This window comes from Miniopterus natalensis, chromosome X (genome assembly GCF_054644295.1).
Source record: "Miniopterus natalensis isolate mMinNat1 chromosome X, mMinNat1.hap1, whole genome shotgun sequence".
In the NCBI taxonomy this organism is placed as follows: Eukaryota; Metazoa; Chordata; class Mammalia; order Chiroptera; family Miniopteridae; genus Miniopterus; species Miniopterus natalensis.
In genome coordinates, this window is record NC_142103.1 from 34,385,115 (window position 1) to 34,399,658 (window position 14,544).

Here is a 14,544-nt window from a genome sequence, read left to right on the forward strand (position 1 = left end):
ATAAGGAAAAATACATTTTTAAAAACCTTGTACACCTCACCCAGCAGAATATTTAAAGACCACGTCTTACTCATCTTTGTATCTCTAGCAGCAACTCACTCAGTCCCTGGCAGAGGGTAGAAACAGAAAAAATAAAAAGAATAAAAAAGTTATTTACTTTTTGAGATTTGCTTAGGTAAAGTTTGCTATGAATTTATGATTCACATGCAAATTTGGAGTATAAAATTAATCTTACGTGACTTCATCTGTCAGTTATTAAACTGAACCTTGGATGCTGAGACAAGAAATTAATAAGAAGAGGATGATTTCATGTTGACAGATTGGTTGGTTAGAGACAAAAAAAGCAATGCATCTTAGTTCCAAATGCAAGAAGAATCTGTTAAGGGCAGTCATGTTGTGTGAGCTAAGATTAATTGGCTTCATTGACAAGAGTTATTGGTCTGGTCATTAAAGATGGTATTGGCTGCAAAGGAGATGACTGTCAAATTAGAGAATCTCTACATGAAAGCAGAGTCCACTTTTAAAAATGTAATCTTGTTGCTTTCATTACTTATGGGAGAAGGCATGATTTATCATACAAATTTCATTTTAAATCACATGTAAGACACTTTCATTGACAGCCATTTCACACTATTAAATCCCTATGGCATTTGTTGCACTTTTATTTCATTCCACATTTTTTTAAATAGCCATATTCTTTTTATTATTTTAGTTAAATTTTTAAAATGTGGTATATTAACTTATCCTCACTGTAATATATTCTGAAATTTATAGAGTAATATGTGAAAATCTTTCCCTATTTCTTGCCCAACCCTACTTGATTCCCTTCCCCAAATGCCTCTTTCCTCTAAGAGGTAGCCATTAAGTTTATTTTGTCTTTTCAAATGGTTCCCTATATAACAGCATAAACATATATGTGCAAATCAGATATACACATCTACTTACCTTTCCTCTCCCTCCTTCTCTCCCTCTTTCCCTCTTCTCTCCCCCCTCACTCACATACACACACATGCATAGCCACATAAAATATACGTACACCTACAAATATATGCACTGTATGTATGTGTATCTTCCCCACAAATGGAAACATTTTGTACATAGTGTTCTGCAATTTAGTTTTTCATTTGCAAATTTTTCAATTTAACAAATTTTTCATGTTAATACAAACTAATAGATCTACCTCACTTTTTTTCTAACTCTGCCAATTAGCTCACACTATCAATGTGCCACAATTTATTAACTAATTTCTTTATTGAACAAACAAAACAGAAACAGACTCATAGATACACAGAACAGACTGATGGTTGCCAGGGGGGAGAGGTGTTGGAAGACTGAGTGAAAAAGGTGAATAGATTGAGAAGTACATATTGGTAGTTACAAAATAGTCACAGGGATGTAAAGTACAGCATAGGAGATATAGTCAATAATATTGTTATAACTATGTATGGTGTCAGGTGGTACTGGAAATATCAGGGGGAGCAGTCTGTAAAGTACATGATTGTCTAACCACTATGCCATATATCTGAAACTAATACAAATAATAGTGAGTGTAAACTGTAATTTGAAAAAAAATGAAAAAGAAAGACAATTAGGTTTTGTTGTTTCTGCTTGTTTGTTTTTTTGCAAACAACTCTGCAGCACATCCTTGTGAATGTCTGTTTGGCACAAGTGCAAACATTTCTTTATAAGCTAAAACTTAAGAATGGAATTGCTGCGCTTAAGGGAATGCCCACTTTTAATTTAAAAAGTACTGCCAGATTGTCCTCCCAAATAATACCCCAACCAGTATTATACAAAAGTACTCATTTCTGCACAACCTGGACAACTGTAGGTATTGTTACATTTCTGCCAATCAGATGCAAAGAAAAAATATGCTACCTTATTTCAGTTTCACTTCCCTTGTTTGCTAATATGACATTTTCTTATGTTTAGTGGCTCACTGTACTATGTATTAGAATGCTCATCCATGTAGTTTTCTCATTTTCTTTCTGATGGGTTATTTTTTTCTCATTAATTTATAGGCATTTGACTTCATTGTTGAGAACATTAAGCTTTAGTTTAACTGTAATACATATGTTAATAATAGTTTTGCATAGACTGTCACTTGTCTTTTCTTTCAACATTTTAAATATTCCACTTCACACTCTTCTTGTTTGAAAAAGTCCACTGTAATTATTTTAGTTCCCCATAACCCCCATGGCTTCTTTCAAGACTTTGCATTTTGTTTTCTGGATTTTGAATCTGATATGCCTAGATGGTTTTCTTGGTACTTATCATGCTTGGTGTTTTCTGAACTTCATGAATTTGTGGTTAGGTATCTGTCATTAATTTTGTAAAGTTCTCAGCCATTATTACTTCAAATATCTTCTGCTCTGTTCTCCTAACTTCTCCATCCTGTATTCCAATTCCACATTTGTTAAATTATTAACATTTATCTCACCATTCTTGGTACTCTGTTCTGTTTTTTTTCTCTCATTTATTTTTCTCTTTGTTTATCAGTTTGAGAATCTTCTGTTGCTATATCTTTAGTCTTACTCATCCTTTCTTTGGTCATGTCCAATTTACTGATGAGCCCATTAAAGGCATTCTTTAGTTCTGTTATAGTTTTTAAAATTTATTTCTAGTATTTGTTTTTTATTCTTTCTTAGAGTCTCCATCTCCGTGTTTACATGCCTGCCAGTTCCTGAATGTTGTCTACCTACATTTTTCCATTAGAGCTCTTAACATATTAATCATAGTTATTTTAAATCCCTTGTCTGATAATCCCAGAATCTGGGCCTAGCTGAGTCTTTTTCTTATAATTGCTTTGTCCCTTGAGACTGTGCTTTTTAGTATGGCTTGTAACTTTTCTGTTGAAAGTTGAACACGATATATCATGTAATAGTAACTGACGTACATAGGCCTTTAGTGTGAGGCTTTATTTTAATATAAGTAGAAATTGGGCCATATTTCATGTTTGTTGTGGGTGCCACAGGCTTCAAATTCCTCTAATGTCCTGGTTCTTATCTCCCCTGTTGTCTTTGGGTTTCCCTAACAACTCCTTCTTAGATGGAGTCTGAATTTTGCAGCTATTTCAGCTGTAATATTCACTTCTATTAAATGGGAACAGTGTTTTTGTAAGAATAAAATGTAGGAAAGTCTCCTTTTAACCCTATTTACTGCATCTATTATCACATCATAAAATATCTATCACTTTTAGGTGGTGAAATCCCTTAGGTTTTCCTTTATAGTCTGATATATATTGTCTGGTTTTAGAAAGTTCCCCTCATGTCAGGATTATAAAAACATATATATATCTGCACAGGCTAAAAACAATAATAATAAGAAAAACATCTATGTACTTGACACCCAGGTTGAGATATAGAAGATTTCTGTTATCTTTGTAGACCTCTGTGGGCCTATGTTTGATTTTATCCCACTGCTTTCTCTGATGAAACAACCACTGTCCTTAATATTGTGTTAATTATTCCCTTGCTTTTCTTTATAGTTTTACCACTTATGTATCCTCAAATAGCCTATTATTTATTTTTCCTATTTTAGGACTTTGTATCAATGTAATCATACTTTACTGTGCTAGTCAGAGTTCTCCAGAGAGACAGGCCAATAGGATGTGTGTGATGTGTGTATGTGTGTGTGTGTGAGTGTGTGCGTGTATAATAATGAATTGGTGATTATGGATGCTGTTAACTTCAATACCTGCAGGGTCAGGTGAAAAGCTGGAGACCTAGGAGAGCTGATGTTCCAGTTCAAATTTAAAAGCTGTCTGCTATACAACCAGGAAAAGCTGATGTTGCAGATGAAGTCCAAAGGGAGTCTGCTGGAGAATTCTCTCTTGCTTGAGGTAGGCTGGACTTATGGTTCTGTTGAGAGCTTAAATGGACTGGAAAAGGCTCATCCACATTATAGAGGAAAATCTGCTTTATTAAAAGTCCACCAATTAAATGTTAATCTCATCCATAAACGCCCTCACAGCAACACCTGAATAATATTTGACCAAATATCTGGGCACCTTGTTGCTGAGCCAAGTTGACACATAAAATTAACCATCATATCTACATATTCCTATGTGGCTTGCTTTTTTTTTTGTCCAATAATATGTATTCACATTGCACACGCATTAATTCATGTAGTTCATTTTCACTGTTGCATTCATTTTTGAAATATACCACAATTTACATATTTCAGTGTTCCTGGATATTAAGGTTTCTCATGTATTTTTTTCCATGTCCAGCAAATTTAATACACAAGTCTCGGAAGTCAATGACATGGAAGCATGGATCAGACTGACGAATGTCAGAGGGATGGAGAAGGGCGGGTGGGTGGAGGGGGGAGAGAGTAACCAAAGAATTTATATGCATATATGCACAACCCAAGGACAGGGACAATGGTGCGGAAAGGGACTGGGGAGGGGGGTGGGACGGAGTGGAATGGGTCTTTGGGGAGAAAAAGGGACATCTGTAATATCTGAAACAAAAATAAAAAATAAAAAAAGTCAATGGCAAAAACAAAGTTAATAAAATAAAAATGGGGCCATGGAAAGAGAGCCATTGGCGCATGTAGGGTGGAGCAATGAATGGGCTAGTTAGCTGGAGCAGGAGGATGTCTGTCCTTGGATATCACATTGACCCAACTCGTAGTGCTCCTGAGGGAAATCCCCCACTGTCACAACTGATGGCTTGAGGAAGGCACTGTACTTGGCCTGGCATTCAAATTAGCCTTTCCTATTCACACTGCCATTGTTTTTCCCTAGTGGTTCATCATAGCAGGCCCCAATTCAGTAGCCAGGCTTGAAATCTCTGGGACCTACATAACATGACGATACCCTGGTCAGGGGGAAGCCCAGTGCCTGCACCTCACAGCGGTTGCCCACAGGGATGGCACTGGCCTGGGCCTTCTGGTCCATGAGGTACTGGGTGGCCTCAGCCTCTAGCTGTGCCTGCTGTACACGCTGGTTTTCATTGTATTGACCTAGCTTGCTGCGCTTCAGGGAGGAGCGGAGTGAGTTTTGCTTCTGGTCATGGACTTCTTGTGAGATCCTGTATTTCTCCGCCTTGGACACATCCTCATACTCCCCAAGGTGGGCACCACTGTGGCCAATGACATAGATGTGACAGCTGTCATCTACGGGGTACCAGCCCAGGAGCACATCTTCCTAATCCAGCTTGCTGCAGAACTTCTCCTCAGCTCCAGACAGCTCCAGATCCATGCAAGATGCAAGGCTGCCCACCACCAGCTCTAGTTTACATGTGAATTCATCTATTGTGAGGCTGCAACTGGTACAGCTTCTAGGACCTAAAGCTGCTGAGAAAGCTGCTGATGAAAACAGTCACTGTGGGAACTAATAACCCTGTCACCTCCATCTCACTGCACCCTGTATTTATTATGTGAGCAAAGCTATAGACATTTTTCTACATGTCTCTTGATGTACATGCAACAGAGATTTTAAGATACAGCTCAGAAAGGAAATGCTGAGTTATAAGATTTGCACATATTCAACTTACTAGGTAACACCAAATTGAGCTTTTAAAAATAAGTGTTGATATTCGGTAGGGCACACCCTTCCAACTCTCTTCTCCGCTGCCCTGACTCTCCTTTGTCCTGTGTTCTGCGTCATGTTTTTTGGCCTCGGCATGTCAAATGCACAGAATTTTTCCTTTTCAGCCTCTGAGTTCAATGTCTTGCATTAGAAGTCCTTTTCTATACCAAGATTATAAACAAATCTGCATTTTTTTCAAATACGTTTTGCTTTTTACATGTGAACCTTTAATCTCTCCAGGAAATTATTTTTGTGTTGTTTTAAGTTGGGAATTATGTTTTTTAAATTGAGTTTTAATGTGAGCATTTATGAGAAAGCAAGTTTAAAGACAAACAAGCACAGATGGAGCCCAAATTGATGAAAAAAAGTATTCAGGCTGTTTTACAGATTTGGAAACTGAGTCTGAGAGAGAAGTTAAGTAATTTCTCCAAGGCTGCTCAACCAAAGGGCCAGAATTAAAAGTAGGGCTTCTAAGTCTAAAATGTGTATTTGTTTTTTAAAAATTTTTCTGCAATTTACTTTTTAAAAATAGTTTTCCTACTGCCCAAAATACAGTTTATTGAACATGCTATAATTTCCCTACTTATATAAATAACCTCATTTATCACATATTAAATTCCTATATAAAATAGATCTGTTTTCTATTGATCATTTTTTTCTGTCTTGTGCCAGTAGCATACAATTTTAATTACTAATACCTTTATTGTATGTGTTGACATTGGAAGGGTTTATTATTTTCCTGTGGCTTCTGTAACATATAACCACAAACTGTGTAGTTTGTGTGTCTCACAGTTCTATAGGTCAAAAGTCCAAAATCAAGATGTTGGCAGAACCACACTTCTGCCAGAGGCTCTAGGGGGTAGTTCCTTGAATATTCCAGCTTCTGGCGTCCCCAGGCTTCCTTTGGCTTGTGGCTACATAACACCAATCTCCACTTCCATCTTCACATGGCTTTCTCTTCTGTCTCCATAATCTCCTGCCTCACTCTTATAAGGACACCTGTCACTGGATTTTGAGTCCATTCATATATAATCCAGAATAATCTTGTCATCTCACAGTCATTAATTGAATACTCTTCATAGACCCTTTATTTTTTCTACATAAGGTAACAATCACATGTTCTGAGGATTAGGATGCGAATATATCTTTTGGGGGTGGAGGGCACCATTCAACTTTCTACAGAGGAAAAAGAGCTCTCTGTTTTTCAAAAATTTCCTGTGTATTTTTGTTCATTTTCTCTGCTATATAATTTTTAGAACAAATCTGTGAAGTTAAAAGATTCACATTGATATTTGGTTGTAATATAACTTAATTTATAGACTAATTTGGGAGATTTTACTTCTTTAGAGTACTAAATTTTCCTCTTCCAGGAATGTACAATAATCTCTACATTTTTTTTCTGGCATTCTTTTTATTTGTTAGATAAGTTTTATTGTTTTCTTCTCATACATTTTATGCATATTTTTTTAACAGAACACTTATATTTAAGATTATTTTACTAGTTATATATAGATTTGTTGCTATTGAGAATGGGATTTGTTTTCATGATGTTATCAAATTGATTATTTTGGGCATATTGGAAAGCTAGGACTCTTTGTAGTTTATAATTTTATATAGTTTTCATTGTTTCTGAGCTCTTCAGCTGTTTTTATGGATTTTCCAGGAAGAATATCATAATGTCTGCAAATAATCATAGTTTTGTGACTTAGTTTTCAATATTTATACATCATTGCTTCTTTTTTCTCTTTGATTGTATTAGCCACAGATTCCTTAGCAATGTTGAATATATTGGACAGGAGAAATACCATTGTATTGTTTTTGATATTAATGGGAATGTTTTAATATATGATTGCTGTAGTTTTCTATTAGATGCCTTTAACCATAACTAGGAATTGCCTTTATTTTTTACTCAATTATATTTTGTTGGTTGCTTGTTTCCCTGTTTTCTTTCATGTGACACTTTGAAATCAGGAATTAGTATTGGATTTTATTAAATGTTGTGGCACTTATTGAAATGTTCATATGAGTGTTTTTCTTTAACTTTCAAATTCATTTTCTTAATGTTGAACCATACTTGTATTTCTATGATAACCTTGTTTAATGATAATGTATTATTCATTATGTATTTCAAATGTTGTCATCTATATTTCTAAATGAGGTTGAACTGTTATTTTCTTTATTTCCACTCTCCTCTCTTCTTTCTCTTTGTATTCTGCTATCAGATTTTGCCATTAGGGTGTGCTAGCCTCAAAATGATTTTTGTAGCTTCTTGCTTGTCTTTTTCTATGTTCTCTAACAAAGGTATTTGAGCCGGGTGTAGTTTTGACAGGTAAATTGTTCAGACTTTGACCTCTTCTGCTAAAGTTATTAATATATTCAGATGGTCTACCTCTTCATGAATGACTTAATTTAAATATCCCTAGAAAACAATTGATTTAATCTCAAATTTTCAAATTAATTGATATGTAATTATATACAATTTTATTATTCTTTGGACCTTTTCCATATCTGCCACTATTTATTACCTCTAATTTTCCTATGGTACCCTCCTGCCCTTTCTGTGGGTGCTCACTACATTGGGAGTTTCTCTTGCCTTTAAAATGCATTTGCTTGATCATATTTTAAGCAGTTGATATTGTGTTCTTTTGTTTCTCAGTAAATATTATACCATTCCAAATGCTCTCAATTTTCTAAAAAGTTGTGTTTCTAATACCTTATAGTCTCTTCTCTTGCTTTCCAGTGCTCCCAGTGTTTTATTCTTTTCTTAAAAAAATCTTTTCTGGCACTTTAAATGACTTGGAGCAATAAAAGAGATGAACTCACATTTTGAATCTTACATGTGAATATCCAAACCTAAATCTAGTAGTTCATTTTCTCTGGATTATTTGATAAACCTCAATACTCTTTAGTATCCCCAAATAATTGAGTTTACTGCAGTCCCTTTAAAAAGTAATATACAAACATACTTTGCTTTATGTAGAGAAGTTAGAGTATTAGGCAACTGAAAGGGAAGGTTGTAACTTGTATTTGAAAATGAGTGGGGAGAGATTAATCAAAGAACTTTTATGCATAAATGCATTACCCATGGACACAGCCAATAGTGTGGGGAAGGCCTGGGGGGTGGGGCAGTGGACATGCTGTGGAGGGGATCAATGGGGGGAAAAGGGAACATCTGTAATACTTTCAACAATAAATATAAATAAAAATTTAATAAAAAAGAAAGTGAGTGACAACTAGCAGGATTAAGGTGCTATACTTGGTTAATTTATATTAAAAGACAGTTTGGATTTAGACAAACACTGGATGCCCCTGATTCTGCCTCTCAGCTTTCAAGCAGTACAGGTTTTCTTCTCCTTTTTTTTTTTCTTTTTAATATCTTTATTGGTTTCAGAGAGAGGAAAGGAGAGGGAGAGAGAGAGATAGAAACATCAATGATGAGAGAGTCATTGATCTGCTGCCTAGCCCGCAACCCGGGCATGTGCCCTGACCGGGAATCGAACCCCGATCGCCTGGATCCTAGGTCAGTGCTCAACCGCTGAGCCACGCCCAGCCAGTTCAGGTTTTCTTATGGCCTCAAGCAGCCCCTCAACGCCATCTCTGTCAAGTCCCAGTGCAGTGCTAAAAAAATAGTATGTATACCATAGCATTTTATGTTCCCTCAGCACAGGGGCTTGCATACAATAAATACTTGTTGTTCTTAAATCTGCTCTTTTGGGTATTTTTAACGCAGATGCCAGCTGGAATCATTCTGTTCATTAAACCAAGATAAAATCAGCTCAATAGCTTTTGCTTTTCTTGTGGAAAGTCTAGTGCTCAAGATTTCTTTAAATTTCTCAAGGCTTATATTTCTCCCAGTCAGTTCTGACTCTGATTTCCAACTTCTGCTGAATTCTCAGTCTCCATTCTGTCTTCCTTTAATTCCATATGGTAGTGGCTCTCCTAATAACACTCACATGAAATAAATCTGTACTGTGAACTTTTATTAAACATTCAAGACTGTTATTCAGTGGAGTTATAAAACACTAAATATATAATTTAAAATATAATCTTGCCATGTTTTTAAAATGTTCCTTGACCATTTCTGTCAGTTCAGATGCCAACCATTCATTATATAGTCTGGCCTCCTAATTGTCTTTTTCTAGCTTCTTTACTTTTTCTCACTCCTGTGCTCTCCCTACCGACACTCCGATTCCGTTAATGTATTATACAGGACAATTTCAAAATCTCATTGTTGTCTCCTTCAACAGTTGTCTGGAACTTTGTAGCTGCACAGAATTGAATCTATTACTTTTTTCAGAGGTGATCAGGTTCTGGGGAGTTAACCAATGCTAACCAAACTCACATGAATTTGACATATCCAAAATGTCAGTTATTTATTTATTTTAAAGTAATTTTATTTTTTAATTAGGGTTGAAACACAATATTATATTAGTTTCAGGTGTGCAACTCAGTCATTAGACATTTACCTACATTATGAAGGAATAACCCCAATAAATCTAGTACCCATCTGACACCACCCATAGTTATTTCAATATTATTATTCTCTATGCTGTACAACTTGGTTGTTATGAAATGCCCATTTCAACATTTCTAATAGGGGAAATACCTTTTCAGTGATCAAAGAATGTGTTCTGAATCTCAGGCAAGTCTCACTTGCTCCAAAAGTTTAATTTAAACACTTTTCCCATCAATGCAGTTCAAAGATAACTTTCTATCTGAAAGTTCAATTCAATTTCAGTTTCCTTAAATTCAAAACACATATACAGATTAGTCTTAATCTTCAATAACATGTGCAAATCATATGAAAGATCATTTTCTTTCATTATCATCACCATGGTACATTTAATAAATCTGTGGTGTTTATCAGAGAAAGGCCCTCTTATTTTGACCTTAGATTCTGAAGTTCATACTATTTGTGGGGCCTAGATCACCCCTTCAGCTACATCGGTGAGGCTAAGCTGCTAATATTGATATCTTTATTCAAAATTTGAGTTCGTGATCTTTGAACTTAGTATCGGCTACTCTGTAAAAGTTAGGAGGCCAGAGGAAACAATGAAATATGTTATTCATGTGATGCAATTCATCAAATATATGTGAACTGTTTTGTATCTGACAAGTACTGAGGAAAATTAGGAAGACATGAGTTCTGCCTTTGAGAGAATTGTGGATAGTTGAGGACAGAGACATTCCATACTCCAGAAAGAGTATCTGAGAAAAAGTTCCTGTTCTTTGGATACCAAAATCTCCATTCTCCTATCTTTTAATTGTAAACATTTACATTTGTTAGGCAACACTAATAAAGTGTTTCTAAACCTTTTTAGACTAAAACCATTGTAGCCACCTTCCTGTTTCTTTTTTTTTTTTTTAAGATTTTTAAAATTGATTTTTAGAGAGAGTGGAAGGAAGAGGGAGGAAGAGAATGAAACATAGATGTGAGAGCGAAACATCAGTGGGCTGTCTCCTGCACACCCCCTACCGGAGACTGAGCCTGCAACCCAGGCATGTGCCCTGACAGAATCGAACTTGCAACCTTTCAGTGCACGGGACAACTCCCAACCAACTGAGCCACACGGCCAGGGCCACCTTCCTGTTTCTCAAATACATGAACTGAGCTCCTGCCTTTGAGCCTTTGTGCTGATCTTTCCCTCTGCCTGGAACATTATACCCCCAGACAGCCACATGTTCATCCCCTCACTTTATTCAGACCTCTGCTCAAATGTCACTTCAACAAGGAAGATTTCCCTGACCACCCTATATGTCATTCTCTAGTTTATCCCTAGCCTGTCTTATTGTTCATCTTGACACTTACCATGTATTCCTCAACCTCACTTGAATATAAGCTCCATTAAAGGGGCTTTCTATTTTTATCCCCAGCACCTAGAATGGTGCCTGACATAATATGCACCCAATATTTGCTAAATGATAAATTATTAAGATATAGTATCTTGGACCTGCCTAAGGATTAAAAAATAATTTGCCATTATTTGTATGATATATGACAGAAAAGTGATTGAAACTAAAATTTTTTATTTTAGATCAGTTTATTGTTAAATATTTATTATACAAAATATATTTTAAAATAATTTTACTAATATTAAACACACAGAGACAAATTTCTATTTGTTTCCATTCAATAAGCCATGTACTTTCCTTAATTTATTTAACATTAATCATGTAAGAAGAAACATGATGTGTGAACTAATTTTTTAAATGATGTATGGAATTGTTATTTAATGTTCTTACAATTTAACTGGTTTATTTTTTTTAATTTTTCTTTCATGTATGTAAATAATGGGATAATAATAGTAACAGTAGTAATACTAATATATAACTTATTCCCAGGCACTGTTATAAGCACTTTGCATATAATAACTCATTTAATCTTCACAACAACCCCATAAGGTAGGTATTATTTTTATACCCATCTGTAAAATGAGGAAGCTAAGGCACAGATGTGTTAAGTGTACCTAATTCCCACAAGTTCAGACTCAGAATTCAGACTTGTATTTTTTGCAAGAAGCTCTTTACAGATAATAAATTGCAGATGTGAATTGTTATTCCCAATAAATGAAAAGCAAAATAGGGTTCAGTCATCACTACATTTTCTCTTTTTAACACTAGTTTTTCAAATAGAGGTACCTTGATGTGCTTAATGAGAATTTTCATTGGATTGTTACAATGCATGGGTCTATTAGAAATAATCTCAAAGCAAATTTGCATACACATTATTAGTATTATGCTCATCATACCCTTTGTCTTTCAACATCACTGATTCTCATGCTTCATATATTTAACTAATAATCCACTGTGGGTACAAATTTTTAAAAATAATATGGCTAAGGATGAAAATTACTTAGAAAAATAAATATTCAAAACCACTATGAAAGGAAGCATTGTTAAGCTGTTAAGCTATTTAATAAACCAATTGAGAATCTGAGTCATGGGCATCATGAACATGCTTACCTGATTTCCACTAAGTGCCACATATGCTCACTCCATATTGATTTAGAGTCTTACGCTGTTCCATTTTTATGGGAAACATCTTAATATTTTATTTTTTAAATTAATAATAATTAAAACCAACCTCCTGGAATACTACTGGTTATGAAATGCTGCTCTTGTATATTGTATACATTATATATATGGAATTGCTGGGTTGATTGGTATGTGAATGTTCAACTTTCTTGGCAGAGCTAATCTTTTTTCACATGTACAACAGGTCCTCAAGAAATGTCATTTCTTTATAACATTAATGAGGAAAAAAACTGATTCCAAGCCAGGGCCACTGTCTGTAAGGGGTTTGCACATTCTCCCATGTCAGTGCGGGTTTTCTCCAGGCACACCAGTTTCCTCCCACATCTCAAGATGTGCACATTAGCTTAATTGGCATGGCTAATTGTCTCAGTCTGAGTGAGTTTGGGTATGCATGTGAGTGCACCCTACTATAGAAAGGTGTCCTGTCCAAGGTTGGGTCCCACATTGTACCCTGAGCTGCCAGGATAGACTCTGGCCACCCAAGATCCAGAAATGGAATAAGCAGGCTGGAAAATAATGTTCTTCCTTTTTAAAACCTTTTAAAAATGTATGTAAAGCTCACATTTGTCTCCGTGTTTAATATTAGAAGTGTTTGGGGTCTTTATTTAGAAATTGGGTGATATTTTTGTAACCAGAAATATGCCCTAGGAACTTTACTCTTGTTTATATAAATTAGGACATGGTGAAATCGGTTTCATTATTTGTCGTTTTGCTTAAAGTCTCAGTTCCCAAGAATCTATTTAAGTGAGGACTTACTGTATAGTAGTTTACACCCCCATAAGCAATGTATAAGAGATCGTGTAAATCAAAAGATATTTTCAACAGAAGAACATTCAGACCTACAGAGAATTTTTATGAGTTTATTTGAGCCAAACTGACTACATTGCTGGGAAATAAGATCTCAAATGCTCTGGAGAATGACGGCTTTGCAGTTTATTTTATGTATTTGGAACTGAGGGAATTTAAGGAAGATTATATGAAGATGGGAGAAAGAAAGATGGGAATTGGATTACACTATACATAGCAAAATGTATTTGAAATTCATCTATGTGTGCAGCGGCCCTGCATTCCTTTGTCTTGCTGAGTAGTATTCTATTGTTCGTATATCACAGCTCGTTCATACATTTAGCAGTTGTTCTTAGTTTTGGCAATTATGAATAAACTCATTAAAACATTCACAAAGCAAGTTTTTAAACGGAAATAAATGTTACATCTCTTTGGAAAATACCCAGGAGTGGGATTGCATGGTTGCACGGTAATTGCAAATTGAACTTTATAAAAGAAACTGTGAAACTCTTTTCTAAAGACATTGTAGTTTTGCACTCCCATCGATAATGTATGAGAATTGAGATCTACAGAATTCTCAGCACATAACAGCTCTGTCCAAACCTCTGCACTGAGATGTGAACAAGCTTCTTCGTTACTTCCTGCAACAGTGATGACTGTGATGACCCCACCTCCAGGAGAATTTACTATTTCTCTAGCCAACACCTGATGATATAAGCCTCTGACCTCTCTATCTTACAGCATTTACCAAAAAGAGTTTATAATTGTGAATCTTTCCTCTGTCCCTTTGAGAAATAAATGTATGTCTTGCAACTCAGAAATGTCTTTCTCAAATAACTGAAAGGGATTCTTTTGAAATGTAATCTTCAAGAAGAAAAGGGCCTCTGTCTCCCTGTCTCTGCAGAAGGATAGAATCCAAACTTCCATAATTGCCAGCTAGCAGACACAGCTGGCCTAAGCACATTTACACTGACCAACCCTTTTCAATTTTATTCTTGAGCCCCCGCCCCTCCTCCTTTTTACTCCCTCACTCTTCCTTTGAAACACTATCACCTCTGCACAAATCGGAATGGAGCTCAGCTCTTTATTCTAGTTAGTACTTACTGAGTAAAAGGTCTTCACCACTTTAACTTCATCTCTTTTAAATGTGTTCCAGTTGCTCTGCATCCTCACTAGCACTTGATATT

At 35.6% G+C, this 14,544-nt stretch overlaps 1 pseudogene; it reads right to left on the reverse strand.

The window, feature by feature from the left end:
- Nucleotides 1-4,582: 4,582 nt before the first annotated feature.
- LOC107526907 (tubulin-folding cofactor B pseudogene) lies at nucleotides 4,583-5,360 on the reverse strand (annotated as a pseudogene).
- Between the last annotated feature and the right edge of the window lie 9,184 nt (nucleotides 5,361-14,544).